The sequence below is a fragment of the Poecilia latipinna genome, unplaced genomic scaffold (genome assembly GCF_001443285.1).
Source record: "Poecilia latipinna isolate Pla-1442-1.1 unplaced genomic scaffold, P_latipinna-1.0 Scaffold1320, whole genome shotgun sequence".
Taxonomy (NCBI): domain Eukaryota; kingdom Metazoa; phylum Chordata; class Actinopteri; order Cyprinodontiformes; family Poeciliidae; genus Poecilia; species Poecilia latipinna.
This window is the reverse complement of record NW_015113936.1, coordinates 117,611-134,932: the sequence shown is the minus strand read 5'-3', so window position 1 is coordinate 134,932 and position 17,322 is coordinate 117,611. Positions and strand designations below refer to the sequence as shown.

The 17,322-nt window shown below is 39.6% G+C and overlaps 1 long non-coding RNA gene across 2 annotated transcripts in view; it reads right to left on the bottom strand.

The window, feature by feature from the left end:
* LOC106961671 (uncharacterized) overlaps positions 1 to 2,689 on the bottom strand; it is a 48,864-nt gene extending 46,175 nt beyond the window's left edge. For both annotated transcript variants that reach the window (XR_001427818.1, XR_001427819.1), the window contains exon 1: positions 2,520 to 2,689. This is a non-coding gene — a long non-coding RNA (uncharacterized LOC106961671). The remainder of the gene's footprint in view (positions 1 to 2,519) is intronic.
* Between the last annotated feature and the right edge of the window lie 14,633 nt (positions 2,690 to 17,322).

The window sequence follows — 17,322 nt, the reverse complement described above, 5'->3', positions numbered from 1 at the left end:
CCCCCCCACTCTGTTTTCCCATTGGGATCTCATTTAGGAAGCCCAGCATTCAGCAGTGCATACTGTCGGGGTTACGGATGTGACACACACAGGACCAGCCTCAGACAGTGCAGCAGGAAATGTCAAGTTAAGTGAAGGAAACATTTCGGCCTGCACACTCTGTTGAGCAGGGTACGTACCTCCCTGTGTGCATGAGGAGGGCTGTGGAGTGGAAGGGGTGGGGGGTAACGTGTGAGCTCCTGCTCCCTCTGCCCGAGTCTGTCACTCTTACAGTGGCTATCATGTTTTTAATGGAAAATGGTCAACTAAAATCAAATATTAAGCTTTGATAACCATGGTGGAGGAGCAGTGCCCTCTGAAGTGGAAAAAGCTTTCAGCTTTCTTTACACCGTATCGCTTTTCACCAACTCCGGAGCTCCGGGTCGATTCCGAGAGTCGTGTTTGCTCCAATTCACGTCGAGATAATTCAGTCCTCGGACACCTCCTTTGTTAGATCTCATCAGTTTGTTTTATTCATCCCATCTCGGCGGCTGATCGCCACGTCCGAAGAGCGCCAACTTTTTAATTAAGATTTCGTCCCGGCGCCTATTTTCTTTCTTTCTGCGCGTTCTGCTGCTGGCGGAAGCAGCTGTTCATATTTTCAGACATTTACATACTTAAAGGGATAGTTCAACTACTACTGAGGGATAGACATGATTTCAACATTGAGGCCACACGTAATACCTCTTTCATATATGATGAGTCAGTCACTGGGTTTCCATTACAGACGAGGGCAAAGGTTTTTTTGATATTCTGCAAATGTTGAAAAAAAAAAACACATTCCATTGAATTAGAAATGCAAATAAAACAAATATGAAACAGCTTGTAGGTCATTAAAAATGGTGGCAACAGACGTAAACACGTACATGAGATATAGTCATTTCAACAACTTTCCAATCACAAACTCAACTTTTGATAATCTCTGCGTAAAACCTGCCTCCACCTTTTGTATTACTCTCTTTCCACACTTAACTTCATAATTAAGTAATTCAATAACTAAACTCTAAACTCTAAGCATAGTGATGTTTTTCTATTAACAAGAGAGTAGCTTCTTTCTAGTTATGGAATATTACAATTGGTTTTGGCTTCTTGACATTCAGTGTCATTTGCAGTGGAATTTGGATATATAATAATAATAATAATAATAATAATAATAATAATTAATAACACTAATAAAAGACATTCCATATAAAAACATACTTTTAACAAAAAAATGTCCAGCAAACTTCAATCAAGTTCCAGAAGCTTGGATTATCTTCAAACTAATCCTAAAATTACCAATAAATTTGACATTTGATAAAAATGATAAAATGGGGACAGTATTGCGCATACCCAATCGAAAATATGACACAAAGTATCTTTTTCATCCGTAATATTGTTTCGCCTAGGCAGCGTCATCACAAAGGAACAGAAAAACTCGCATTCAAAAAAAAAAAAAAGTATGGCCAACTGGCCGGCAGTCGCATTAACAAGAAAAGAAGAAGTATCAGAGCAGAACTTCCTTGCCAAAACTGAAGTCGGGTGACAAACACCCTCTTTCCCCCTGTCTCCTGGATCAGCTATAAGACGATTTCAATGACATGCAGAAGATCAACTGTTGGGAGAGTGAGGACTGGGAAGACAGGGGCTTAGAATCGCGGCCGGATCAGAATGAGATGAACATACAATCAGAGGCAGCGCCACGCGGGCTTATCTGCCCTTTCACGATGGCTGTCATCATCTGAGAGTTCACTCAGCTTCTCCTCAGCCAAGATGAGAAGACTTTTTTCTGGCAGAAAGTTTCCCCCATTTTTTTTTTCTTTTTTTTGCTTCAGGAGAAACTTCTGGAGGAAACTTGCAGTGCCCGACAAAAAGAACACATGAAAGTCATCAGGAAGAGGATGGGGGGAGGAGTGGGGACGGCACAGCAAAAATGAGAAGTCAGAAGATGTCAACCTGGGTGAATATAACAGAATCAAATACACGGAGGGCGAGATACCAAGCTGCAGGGCATACAGAATAAGATTAAATAATGCATGGATGTGGGCAGGCATGGCTGTCGAACACACACCGGGCTTGAAATAAAGTTAGCTTCCAATTACAAGCCGCCCCTCTCTCTCTCTTTTTCCCGTTCAGCTCGATCTATGTTACTGATCTCCTCTAACGCGGAGGCACGCTTTCTGTTCCAAGCCCTCCTGCTGTGATATGTTATGCATGCATACGTAACGCTCCATAATGCACACGCCGCCATGTCCCTCCAAAAACACAGTTTCACCCCCCCGCCCCCCTCCATCACCCTCCCATGAGTGTCATTTTGATGTGAGCTACTGATGGACTGTCGGCTTACTCGGCATATGTTGCATATACTTCATACAAAACCCCCGTTTGGCATCGGTCTTGTTGGGGCTGTGTGGGAGATCCCGTGACATAAAATGGCTCCATTTCAGTGCACATCACTGAACATATCCCATACAAGGCTGCGGCCAGTGTTTATAGCTTACCCCCTGTGAGGTATTGGCATCCAGTAAGCGGCTCTATATCTGAGGCAGCATTGTGGCTGGTGTAGCCGTCTCCCATGTGAGCCTCGCGACGCGAGGTGATTAGAGCGTCTCTGTCAGCGGCTGAGGGGGGGACAGATGGAGCAACAGAGGACTTTCTTGAGAGGCTATGGTAATTAGGAGTGAAAGGAGAGAAAATGGCGGCTTCAGAGCGACCGGGTTCAGGGACGGGCTTTAAACAACGCCTTCCGAGCGGCGCGGGGAGTTGTAGGCCTTTTGGCCAGTCAATGTGGCATTGTTGGGTTCGTGTTAACATGTTTGCACATGCTGTGATGTTCTCGCTGCAGGATCACTGCTCTGGTGGAAGCGCTGTTCGTGGAACGGAGAAGCAGGGATTTCATTTTCAAGCATTAGCAAACATATAAACAAACTGCTTATTTTTCGGCAACCGTGTCTGAAAATTTGAGTGTTATAGTATCCCGTCTCTGTCACAATGTAAAATACGTCACCTTGGTATTAAATAATAATAAACCAATTAAAAGAGAGCATTTCGAAGTGGCTTTAGCTTCGACAAGTTTCAAATGTTTTAGAACAGACATTGACTTTAATAAAGGACATAGTTTCAAGCTGACGCAAATCTGAATATTTGTTTATACAAAGAGGGAAGTGGATTGAAGTAATGATGGAAAAAAGATTTTAAAAATACTATAGATGAAGCAGCAAATTTATTTAGCTAAGCACAACACACTGACTGCAAGAGTGAGCAAAACTGTCAATATTACGCTAATGTGAAAAACATCCACAATTTAGCATTTGCACTGTTTCCGTTAAATAAACACAAAATCCTGTGGTTTAATGCTCAAAGGAATTTTAACCTTTATTTCTGGGAAGACTGAGAACCCCCTCTGTATTCCACAAACATTGTGAAAACATTCCTAATCTCAGAATTAGAACCTGTAATCTGTATTCGTGTCCCTTAATGACCTAGCCAAAAAGCTTTCAGTGTGTTTTCATGAAAAGAGTAAAGATTTTAGAAAACTAAAAAGAATCCCTGTTTGGAGTGAAATTGCTCAGGTTTGGTAAATCCAAGAGTTTTTGTGTTTTGAACTGAAACATATCAAATACAGTTCAAACACAAGAAGTGAAGAATGCTGTTTGGTGGTGTTAGCAGCTAACGGTTAGCTGGTTATTGTATTCTCTCTGAGAATACAATAACTTAGCTCAGTTGTGTTTTGTCTGTCACTTTGTTATGGCTTCTTTTTGTGTCTGTCAAATGCCAAAAAAATATTGCACCATAAAAATAGTTTAAAAGTGGTTGAGACATGATATGTTTTTGTTACGGGCTGCTATAAACATGCCCAAAAAGAAGTTAAAAAAAAGTATATTTACCTTAATTTAAAGCTCAAAGCTAATGCTAAGTTCAGTGTTGTAGTCAGCTAACGGTTTGCTGGTCATCAACATGCCAGCTAACTCGATCAAAAAGAACAAGGCACTTCTAAAACTACTTCCTTTTTGCTTCAAAATAAGAGCCTGGAAACATAGCTTCAGGATGTCGAGCTTATAGCTTTATGTAGCGCTACTTCACCAGGTTAAGAGCAACTAACTGCTACAGAGAATAATTATTTTTCTAATTCTGTGAGGTCGGACATTCTTGCCTGAGCAGGTTTCAGAAATTTAAATATAATTTGTTTTATCTCAGAACAAAACGATAAAACTTGGAAACATTATTTGGCCCGAACAAAAAGCTGTAAACATTATTTTGGGAACTACCTGCACATGCATAAAAACCAAGATCTCTATGAAGCTTGCAGAACTGACATTAATTCTTTCTTTTGACCCCCTTTCTAGTAAATAAAATCCAGCTTCACCTCATCAGTGTTAAAAATTCAAACGACCCCCCCCTTCTCACCCTTCCACAAAGGGGATGATTTGTCCACACTGTGATTAATTGCTTTGTCAACCATCAATCTCAAACACCATGAAATAGCCACAGGACCTGCAGCCAGCAGGTTGCTGGTGAAACAATGGCAGTAAAGTCCCCAAGGGGCCACATATTAATGAGGCTATAGCCACACATAATAATTCAGCATTAAAATGTAATGCATTCTTTAATTAATTCTCATTTATAAACACCCCCGCCCCCATTTCTCTCGCTCCTCTTACTTGGCCTTACAAGGAAGTATTTAAGGCTTTCTAGTGGTGCTTTAGCATATTTACATAGAGTTAATGTGCCGATGTCCTGATCAGAATTTTTTTTTCCATCTATTGCAGCTTGGGTTGTTTGCATATGCAGCCAGATACATTATTAAAATCATTACCATGCATATATCCGTACATTTCTTCATAATTACACCAAATAAATCGACAGCTAATTTTTTTCTCCAGATTGAGTTCTTACAGGACAGTCTTTGATTTCTCGATCTTGATCTGATTCTTGTAGCTGAATGGACTCAAACAAGTCCAGTTGTCTGCAGTGGATCCAAGGCTCTTGACCTCAACCGCCTGCAGGTACCTAAAATCTGTAAATACTAAAAAAAAAAAAAAAAAAAAAAAAAAAAAAAAAAAAAAAAAAAAAAATATATATATATATATATATATATATTTAGAACTGCTTATTTTAATAGCGCAAACAGCAAATATACCTAAATATGCATATTTAGGTATGCATATTTATGACTATTTTCTATTCACAAAAACACACGATTGCCTTTTTGTCCACTCAAGGAATGCTGCTCCTGGATTGGCTGCCTTGTAAATGCCAGCAAATAGTGTGTCAAGTTGCATTGTGCCTTTGGATTTGAGCTTCCCAAGCTCTCAATGCTCCATGTAAGAATCTGAGAACAGGCACATTTTCCAATAATAATTTAGAGTTACTTTCTACAAACAAATTCGTAAATAGGTGGTCATTACATATTTTTCTCCAGTTTGTTTTAATGGGTTATGAGGAAACCTTCAGGAAAGGTTTTCACTCCATATGACATACTTCATACTTTAAACACTGCAGAATGTAATGACTTGTGTTTCAGCTGAAAAACTCTCAAAACTGGAAACCAGGGGTTGATGTGCGGGGAAGGCAGGTCACATGACACAAACAGGAAACGATAGTCTCTTTTAACTGTAACCTTCATTGTAAATGATATGCTTAAGTTTCAAAACTTGATGTTTTATTAAGTCAAACATCATCATCATCATAGGTCATTAACCACCAATCAAACTTTGTCTCTTGCTAGGATACACCTTATAACAGTATGACTCTTTAAGGAAAGTAGGATAGGAGTTTTTACTAACAGTAGTAAAGACCAGAATAAGCACATGAGATAAGAAAAACTGTTCTCCATGGTTGGAATATGTCGGAAGAAATTTATACAAGGTGCACAATAAGGGCTGAAGGCAGTAATTTCATTTACATGTGGAGAAATATTGATGTCAAATGATATGCGGTGGAAAAATACCCAGGAAGAGTCAGGAGAGGAAGCAAGGAGGAGCAGGAGGGCAAAAACATTTCATATGGCAAGCTGAGGCAGAATCTCTTATTTACACAGCATTATGAGAAAACACCAAATATCTTTTAAACTATACAATGAGAAATAAACACGTCACATGCAATTTATAAAATGCAGCTATGAATTTTGATAACTTTTAGTGTCTTCAGTTATCTGAAAAAATGCTTTCAGTGAGGAGCATTCATCAAGACAAACTACCTAGAATTGAGGTCATGATCGGATTCACTCCTTATAGATTTAAACTTTTTGCAATAGAACACATAAAATAATCTGTTTTGGTACAAACTACTTTTTGGTCTTTACAAAAACGGCTTTTCCATTTCTGAAAGTGGCATCCTTGATTTACACATCTCTACTAGGGGAACAAGATAAATATACAGGTGGATGTTTTTGGAACCGAGGCCTTTCTTACAATCAAACAATACAAAATTAAAGGTATGTTCAGCAGACTGGAACCACCTTAAGTAAAGCACACATACCATCAAATGACCACCTTCCAGCCCAGATACTAACAACCTGAGCATCAAATTTCATGTCACACATGCTGGCTTAAAAAAAACCTAACATTGGTTTCCAAATTGGTTGGTCACTCCAACATTGAAAAATAGGTCAATTTTTTTTTTCCAATCCAAAGTGTCTGCTGGGCTCTGTGATTTCAGATTGATGTATGGGGTAGATTTTTTTTTCACCCCTTTTACCCCTGGCAAGTGAAACTCTAGAGATTCCAGGCACAGCGGGTGCTAAGGTGTGTGTTTCTACCAAACTTCAGAGGGACGTGGAAAACACACATCAATAAATTGGCAGAATTAATTGTTTTATTCTGATGAGAGATGCTGTGGAGCTGAAATCTCATTTTTGGAATAAAAAAAAATATTTATAATTCCTCCCTTAGGATGGTTTGTTAAAATTATCCCACCTGAATATTATTTCTCTTTGGAATACGAGCAAAGCTTTTAGAATGCAAAATGCAGAACAGAAACTGCACTCTGAAGTAATTTATTCCTGTTTCGGGATGGAGAGCAGCGTTCCATCGCTGGACTTGTTCTGAGTTCACGTTAGCTCACGTTAGCTTGAGCTAATTTGTTCCTCCTCAGCCTCTTTAATTTTATTGATGTCTACAGACTTCGGCGTGACCCCGGTGATTAAATCAAACCTAATCGGGGTCAGTTGTTTTTGGCTGCACCGAAGCACCTCGACATCATCATTCTGCTGAACCCCAACCTCTGCTCTCACTTCGCCTCCCAGGACTCCCCGGGCGAGCCGGCCAAACCGGGACAAACAGCTGCTCGTCATACGTCTTGTCACAAGCCCGACTCGTACACGCTTTTTTTTTTTTTTTTGGACAGCGGGGCTCTTCCTTTCTCTGGGTTTGGGGTTCGGAATTTCACCGCGATCCAAATCAGAAATGAGACTTTGTGTTTAAGATTTCACTTCCAAGCTGTCTCTGCCTGTGGGACCTGCTCCTTGGGCTTTTCATCAGCTGCCATTTTCGACGGCATGCAGTAATTTCATGGCTCATTGCAAGCGCTGAAAACCTTTGAAACTGCAAATGTTAACTTTGCCTGGCCTGGAGCCATTTAGGAAGCGATTAATTTAGCAAACAGAAGTGAGCCACTTTCTCCTCCTAGCCTGCGCATAATTTTTTTTTTTTTGGGGGGGTTGGGGTTGGGGGAGAAAACGAGGGAGGCGGGTGTGGGCTTCTATCTGTATTGGAGTACGAGTGAGCAATGTAATGACGGCTGCTGTAATTGTGGCGGGTGTGAAAACGGTTCCTACCTGAGCCCCTGCTATCTGACTCATCTCTGCTGTGCTGAGCTTCCACTTCCCTGATTGAGAAGAGGTGGGATCACTTGCGGCGTACTTGACCTTATTTCTTGTTGTAAGTTGTTAAAGCGTGTTAAAAAAAAAAAAAAGAACGCGTTTGTTTGCGGTTTCGACACTTCCCCTCTCCCCAACCAAGGTGTTCAAATTTCCTAACTCTCATCAAGAATTTTCCATATTGTTGCATTCTTAAAATAACCCTTTTTTTATTGACAAAAGTGATTTTGTTAACAAAAAAAAAAATGCCACCTTTCTTTTCAAAAGATGTCTTAGGCCAAAAAAACAACAACAAAAAAGACAAAAAAATCACTTTTGGCAAAATAAAAAAATGAGGGTGACGATATATTCTTCGACTCAACGTGGAAGCGAGTGTTTAATTTGGATAAAAGGAAGGAAGAGACAGTATTGGAAGAGTGATGCGTTTTGGCTGTGGTGCAGTCAGGAAATAGTGTGGATCCCAGTGAGAGGCTCATGGTGTTTGCCCAGTATTCCTGGAGGCTTGTTTTGTCACAGACTCTGTGCAGCAAGGCATGGGAGCGGCAGAAGGCAGCGGGTCGGCCAGCCTTCCCCCACAGCTGTCCTCCTCCGTTCTGGCACCCGTTCTTCACCGAGCCAATATGAAAACAAATTCTCAGCCCTCTTTCGCAATTAATTTTCCCTCGCAGCAGGAAAAAAAAAAAAAGAGAGAAAAAAATCAGTCTTGACAACATAACATATAGCAGGTTGTGTACAGAAAATCTGGCTGTACACAGAAGCAGAACAACCTCACAAAAATCTGTTTGTTTCCCGAGAGTAATTTTTCACTCTGCTGGGAGCAGTTGTCTCGCACATATTCCTCCTCATGTGCGTGTAGATCAGTGCAGGACCGTTGAAGTGGTAGTAAAGTGAAAAAGTGCACTATGGGGAGGGGGGGAAATGCATTCATACTTTATAAATCCAACATCCATTTTTGTATTTATGGGTAATAGTAGTGTGGGTGTTGCAGCGTAATTTTAGGGAACGTCTCATTTTGCTGTATCCATTTCTGAGTTTTGGAAGGAAAAAAAAAAGATCCATTAATCTACACAAAAAAAATGAGTTAATTTGTTACAGGTCAAATTAAGTTTATCCAAGTAAATACATTAAGTTGTCATGTTAAACAAGCTTAAATACATTAAGTTGGACAAGCTTAATTCAAACTCATTTTTTTAAAAGTTGGATCACCTGTTTTCTTTTTTTTTCAATGTGGGATCAAGCCAGCTTTGCTCTCATTGATTATCAAAGTGTTAAAAAATATCAACATTCTTGTTGGGGGGTGGGGGGGAAAGAAGGGGAAAGGGTTAAAATGCAAAAATAACACAAGAGGACAGCTGGGAACACACAAAATTCCTATTTGGATCCTTACTTGTTCAGAGACTGTGTGTCCGTGTCGGCCCGCGCTGCGTTTAGGAAACGACTGCTTCCTTTACCTGGATGCCCCTGCAAGCTACATCTGCATCCTGTTTTACCGCCCAGCCATCTCCCCCATAAGCCATTAATTTTACAGAAAGCCGTTCACAATAACTATGAGATACTGGGCAGCAGCGTTCAAACGCTTTCTTCCTCCTTTCTTATCATAAAGGTCCCACATGTCTTGGCAATATCCCCAAAATACAAGAAAAAAAAAAAGGAGAGAAGAAGATAAATTTGTCCTAATTATGTCCCTCGAACAATGTTGTTTGACGGCCAAAGACATCAAATTAAATACTATTTTGATTTCGCAAAAGTGGTGTCAAGGTCTTATATTTTCATTGCAGGTACGCTGCCTGATAAATATGAGGGAGAGAATAGTAATTATAGGGTGGAAATGACATCAGAAATTAAGCAAATTGTGAAAGGGTTTGCCTTTAAATGGGTTTGAGCCAGGAATTAAAAAGACCATTAACTGGGAAGAGGCAGGTGTTATCCTCACGGCCCAAAACAAAACAAACAGATAGGGAGGAGGAGAGCGTGTGTGTGTGTGTGGTGAGTGTGTGTGCTCACGAAGAGAGATGCAGGTGTATGCCGTTATCTCAGCAATCCCATGTCATTACTCAGTGAAGGTGTATTTAGCTGATTTACTTCAGTTTCAGTCTTATGATAATTTCTAATATCTTGTTTTTTTTTATGAATACAGAAAAAAAGCAGCTGGGTTATTTCTTAGCTGCTGTTTTAACAGAAGTTGGGAAGTTTTAACCAAACATTGGGTTAAAATAATGTGTGACCCACTATGTGGAGTTAGTGAAGAGACAAGATGGAGCCTTGTGGTTCTTTGCAGACATTCAGAACGAAACAAAAAACCTGATTGGACTTTACTGAACCTCTAAGACAGGAGATGGTGTTATAATGTTAAATCTGCAGTATGCAACTTTGATTTAGTTTTTTACATACGTGTTACAACTGTAACCATGTCGTGACGGTAATATGAGACAAATAATCCATACTTCAGCTTCAATGTCAGGGAGGTGAGTTAATCACTTTAGTTCACTCTACAAAACAACTTTGATCAATGAAGGCAGCGTTAGCCATTTACAAGCTAGGCAGTTAGCTTGTAACTGCCTAGCTAGAGCTATGATCAACATCTAGATTGTTGATCATATCTAGTGCTATGATCAACAATCATACTTCAACCATTAAGTCAATATAGTCATGCAGTATTTTGTTCTGTATCATATACTGAGTATAAAAGCAAAAATTGGACGCCTTCAGATTGTTGTCTTTGGATGTATGGTGATGTTTTTCTGAGCCTTGTAGTCCAACGAGGTGCTAGCTTGTTGGACTACAAGTTCTCTCCAGGCATTTGTTTTTTTCTGGGTTCCTTTTAGGTAAGCATGTCGGTTTGAATGCGAGTATGTGATCCTCATGGTTATTTGCATAGCTCTAAAGTTGTAGGGTTATCTCCTCTTGACCATTAGAGATAGGCTCTTGTCCTTCCATGATCCTGAAATGACAAAAGGGGTATAAAAAATACTTTGTTTGATAGCATTACTTTAACACAAATGTTACTTGTTCAGAAAACTAGGTAAAGGGTTATTCTTCTTAGCCCGCATTTTGGTAGCCTTAACGTTGGTCTTCAAGATGTTTTTATTTTTTTTTTATTTATTTTTTTTAAGGTAAACCATAATTCAACATCGACATGCTAAATTAACCGGACTGAGACCACCTCAACAAGTGGGTTTAAACAAACTGATTCGCTTAAAGCAGACCAAAAGTGGCAGGTGTGAATACACCCGTGAGAAAGATCTGGCGGTAACCCTCCTCTAGAACTGCCCAGCAAAGTTGTTAACATTTATTTTTGAAGTGGTTTTTCTGTTTACCTGAGGAGGTAGCAAACTAGTTGGATCAATTTCTTAACATATGTATGATATCAGAAGGTTCACTGCCAAACTTTTTGGTATGTATCATTAAAAGTTAAAGGACAGTTCTTTTAGTCTTTAAACATTTAATGAATCAACCTAATAAATCAAAGCAAAACAATTGTTGCCAAAAACAATCCACTTAAAATTGGTTTCTATTAATATTACAAGTATCAATAAGAAAATTAAACAAAACGGCTAACAGACAGAAGATAAACCAATGAACCAGCTAGCGTCTATTAGCTACTTTACAGTTAACATGGAAGACTCGCTTTTTTCTGGGTTTTATTCTCAATATTTCCCTAAACTTTTTTCGATGTTGGTGGTAGTTTAAAGAAAACAGTGATACGGAAGCCGTCTGACATGGGAGAAAAAAGAAATTAAAAACGGCGGCCACACCTTAACTGGTGGGAACGACTCGTTTAATTTGTGACTTAATATGTCTTGGAAATGACTTATTTAATCCATGGGAACGACTTAATCATAACCAGTCATGGCCACAAGTTTTGTTTTTCTTTTGTCCCATGTTACCAGAGGGGCTCCATAGTTTGAACATGTTATTTTGAAGTCGCAAATTAAACTTTGCATGTCTCACTTTGTTAGGTGTGGACTAACAGCAAAGGACTTCCAAGTCCTCATTTTAAAAAAAGTTTTTAAGTAAAGTTCTACTGGCTACTTTTTCAGATGTGCAAACAAAACTTGTTAAACATTTATATTTTTATTTAGACCCGTTTTTTTTTTTTTAAAGATTAGTTATTATCCTAGTAACAGTTATTGATGCCGCAAACATATTTTTTTGTTGAACATTGTTTTTGTTCTGCAGTTCCTCAACTAACCTGCAGTCACTGTGCAACACTTTATTTATGAGTAAAAACTCAGGAGCTTTCAATCTGGATTCAGAACGACTCAAAACATGAGTCGTTCTGAATCCAGATTGAAAGCTCCTGAGTTTTTACTCATAAGTAAAGTGTTGCACAGTGACTGCACCACATTTCAAAAGGCAGAGAGGATCAGAGTCTCATTTCACCCCATTTTGTGTTGCCATAGTTTTTTTTCTTTCATTTTTTTCCTCTTTTTTTTATCAAACCCATGCCTGTTCTTTTCGTGAGCCCAGAGAAATTCAAAGGTGATGAGAGGTCTTCTGCCTGATAGGACACGAGGCCAGTGTGGTGATCAGACAAAATTACATGACGCTCTCCCCCCCCTTCCTTCTACTCTACACTTGCCTGCTTTTATTCTCTCTTCTCATTTAATCAAAGTTCTTGCCGCCTGATGCTGCCCTCTCTCTTGGCCAGGTGTCAAACACTTTCCATTGATGTCAATGTGGTGATAATCACAAAGTCTATCCACAGATGCCAGCGCGCGCCGGCATTTCACAGGGGCACCGCATTCTCTGCTCAACACCTCTGAGGCATGTAAGATTATTTCTCCCAATCTGAAAGGGAGAGTAACCTCCATGAAGGAAGCAAATCACAATATAAAGTAATTAAGCACATTATCAACGTGGAGGTTAATTAGCGAGACCTTACACTGCAGCGCCACTGGTAGCATTGCAAACAGACAAAAAAATCCCCCAGCTTTTCGGGTTCTCGTCCGCTTCCGACCGTGCCTTCGCGCGCGCCGCGCCCGTCCGCGCACTGCACGCTCGCAGGCGGGTTTGATTGTCACCGCTTGGTGCTCTGAAATTGATTAAACAACTTGCAATCCAGCTTAATTAATAGGAACTATCTGCAGTTCAGAGCGACTTAGCCGAACGTCTCGGCGCTGACCTCCTGTCCTGTTTTTGCTTAAACAATAGTAGAAATTAATTAAACTCTATTCCACACACCATGCCGCAAACCCCTTTTAAACAATCTTTGATGCTACAGTTTACACTGAAAGGTATACGCATCCAGTGAAGCTAATATACGGCTAGCCGGTGTTTATGCCGTGACAGAAAACGGACCGTGGCCCAGCTGCGGTATCACAATGCCGGGGATGACAACATGCTCAGCCTCTGTATCTCTGAAGTGCAGCCGAGTCCAAAATGGCACAGTGACAACAACATACATAGTTGCTGCATAGAAACAAAAGACGAAGCATTTCTAATTATTGACAAGCAACATATATTTACTTTTCCTCATTTGAAAGTGATAAGCCCTTGAAGCTCCACTCAGTGTCTGCAGTGTGAAGATGTCCCTATCAAAAAACAACAGGCATACCTGTTTATTCAGGAAGACTTGGCAGGAAAACAGCGGCCCTCTGCTGCAGCTCCGGGTGAAGCCATTAACTAACTTAACTTTTCTTTTTTTTTCTTTCTCCTTTTTTTTTCTCTACACACACATACAATTTTTTGATTGGTCCTTTTGTGCTTCATATCTTCCTTCACTAGAAGGGGAGGAAACACACACACGGGTTCAGGCTTCAAACTTACATGTACATTTCATTATCCTTGTTTCAGTAGTTTTAAAAGGCCTGGCTCTCTAAAGCGGTGATTCATGAGAACTCGTACCCTGAGGCTTTGGGCTACAGGAGCAGTTACAGTTAAATGTGGAGCCAGCCAGCCTTTTTTTTTTTTTTTTTTAATACTGTATCTCAACTCGGTTTCACTACAAGGGAAACTCTTTGGGGGATAAATACATGTCCACATATTAGTCTATTTGGGTTGTAAGAGACTCCTAAATTGGATTGTGAATTAGCATTTTGAGGAAACGAAGGTAACGGAAACCTCCAGTTTTTTTTTTTTTTTAATATATATATATTTTTAAACTAAAACAAGAGCAAATTGTGATTTGGTTGTTAAGACGACGTTCACACAGCACTTCATCTAAAAATTCAGATTTGAGCCACTTCCACATGGGATTGTTTACAAGCGTCTGCAGTCTGAATGGTCATATCACATTTTATCCAACTTTTACGTCATTGATGTGAGACATGGATTGTAATTCTGCTTCAGAAGATGCAATTTGTGGAAAATGCGGATGCAAACGATGGCTGAAAATAAATTGTAAACGGCGTGCTGCAACAGATGCCAGCGTTCTTCTGCGAATGCAGGTCGCTTTGGAGTCGTAAACCATTCACACAGAAGTCTGCTTTTGGTCGCATTTAATTAGCAGAATGAGTGACGATGTAAAAAATGGTAAAAATCAGAATTAAACAGTAACACCTGCTTTGAGAATGTAGCCTAAAAGTTAAAAAAAAAAAAAAAAAAGCTATCAAACCAACCTGAACATGAAAAAGTCATTTTCTTAAATTGCGAAACTTTTCAGAAAGCTAAACTCAATTAGCCACACCCAACACAGATTAGCATCCGTACATTCTTTGGAACAGTTTTGTTATGGATGGCTTTCTACAAATCACATCAGCCTTGGTTTAATGACCTTAACTTCGGTATGCACCCAGGCAATAGCAGTGTTTCCATTATAAATGTGCTCAAATCTTTATTTGCTCATGTAAAAAAAAAAAAAAAAAGTTGACTGTTGTGGGGTTTCAATTACATAAGAAATGAAATTAAAATCATACCTGAATAAGTTTGTTCACGAGATAAGTCATTAAACATTTCAGCAACAGATGTTAACAGTTACATGAGATATATTCATAATTCAGTCATGGTGTTAGCGCTCATCATCTATCAGCCAATCAGAGGAGACGTCTGCATCTCATTGAGGTGTTGGAGAGACGAGCTCCTCATACACCTCATACGTATGCTGTGATTTGGGGAAACTGAAGTCTGCAATTTTACAGGAGTTATTGATTCAACACGTTCGAATGACGCACAACAGTTTATGAACTGTGCAATGCTGTACGTTGTCTGAAAAAAGTAAACCCTCATCCTCTTGTTACTTCCTGTCGCAGTAGTGACATCTGGTGGCTGATCACGTTACTCATGCTTCGCGAATAAAGTGTTTCCATTGCATTTTTGCGGAATACATTTATTTTGATATGACTGGGAAAACCACGTCATCCTAGCGCATAAACGTTTTTTGCGAAAATCCTGAGGTTTTTTTTTTTCCCGCGTTTCCATTGATTCCAATTTGCACAATTTTAGGGTAAAGGGAAACGCATCTATTGATGCTAGGCACATAAGCATCAAAATCTGAAATGTGAAAAAAAACAAACAAAAAAAAAATATATATATATATATATATAATATGTATTTATTGACAAATTCAAGTAGATTTTCTCTGCGCTGCATATCCCACATGCAACATAAGAAAGAACAGCTGCTTCTTCGCTGTGAAGCTCAAAAGCCAAATCGGGGAGCATTCCTCACCCCTCCCTCTCCGTTCTGCCCATCCCGCTCCCCCCCTCCACCCCATCTCTTTTTTCTTAAATGGCATGAAGGTTGAGATGGCTGGAGTCCAAGATCATCGCGCCTGAGACCACACAGATGGGGAGAGATAAAAGTTCTCTGTGAGCCGCTCACAGTGCTGCCATTTTACACAGAAGGAGAAGGGACATGAAGAGGAGGAGGAGGCAGGAGGAAGAAGAGCGAGGGGAGGGGGGGGGGTAGAAGAGGGAGCCACCTGCGGCCGTGACATCACCACCGCCTTATCGCATATCATGTATCACCTGCAGCTCCACGTCAGGCCCAAAGAGACAGATTTCATCTGTCATCTCTGAGAGGATCTCAATATAATTTACTCTGCTGATCTGACATCCAGAGGAGAGGAGTAGAGTTGCCAAACCTAATCTTACAGATGAGCACTCTCCTTTTTCTGCCCAGTCATGTCCTTGTGTGCTGATGTGAAGGTGGGAGAGGGGCTCGGCGTATCAGATTCGACTGTTATTTGAAAAGCAGCATCTCGGGTTAAGTGGTGCTCTTGTGGTTTTTCATTTCGCCGCGAACTCGATCCGTGTTGGGAGTCCTCCTGATGTTCCAAAGAAACATCCCATTTTTTTTTGTGCATTAACTTTCTTTTTTATTTTATAAATCTTATATATTTGACAAGAAAACTGACATTTAGCTCACTGAATGGAGAAGTTTTCCCAGATGATGTCTTCGCCGTTACACGCTGCAGGAAAGTGTGTGGGGGGAAAAAAAGAAAAAAAAAAAGGGAGATTGTCGTAAAAGCCAGAAGCTAAAAACAGAATTGGTATCAAAAGCATAACCTAATTAGAAGGGCTAATCAACTTTAATGTCTTATTATTTAAAGGAGAGCAGAAAGATAATTAGTCTTGGGGTTCATACTCTGTTTCTTTTGCAGTCACGCTGCTAACAAGAGTTGATGCCGTCTAGAATGGCCGCCCACGTATAAGAGTTAATTGCAGGCCTTTGCCCTCCAGCACCCTTCTAGTCATGGAGACAACAGGAAAATTGGCCATTCCAGTCAGACTGGAAATCGTTAATATTTAACGGCACTTTTTGAGAGTTGAACTGTCTCCACAAACTTAAGCAGACTTGACATGACCTGCTTCAGACCGCGACAGCGCGTAAGGAACATATATGTTCCTTTAGAGCGCAGAGACTTTTAAATGTCACATTCTGCCTTTTGCTTCTTTTTTTTAAGGATGTTTTTAGTTGAGGAGATGACTTAAAAAAGACGTAACGGTTGTTACATTGTTCCATTCAGCAGTTGCGTAGTAATAAAATTTAATCCATATTCAAATTTGAGATTAATTTCAAACTAATTAGCGTAACTGGAGGGCCACTGGGTCCTCTCTGAGACACAAGAAAATATATATATTTTTAGTTCCTTTTCTTTCCATTTTTGTACTTTACTTTTTTCCACTTAAACTTATATGGCTTCCTACAACCTAGAAGTAAACATAACAGACACAATCGACTGCAATTTTGCATAACGTTGCAAATGTAATTTCAGTTTTATTCAGTTTTGGATAAAGTATCCAAAATCAGTTCTTTTCATAGACTCCCAGAGGAACCTGTACGTTGTCCTGTTCTACCTAATAATTATATCTCATTTGTGTAATAAAGTAGCTTTTTGCCCATTTTATTTATTTTTATCAAAGCACACATGGATGTTTTCAACCCTTTCTGTTAAATATGTAGAAGATCAAAATATTAATGTATGTTCAATGCCTGTTACAAGGTTATTTTCAAAACGACAATTTAAACCACATATTTACATACACCAAAAAAAGGCAAAAGATTTTTCTCACGGTCTTAAATTAAATCAAATCAAACTTTTT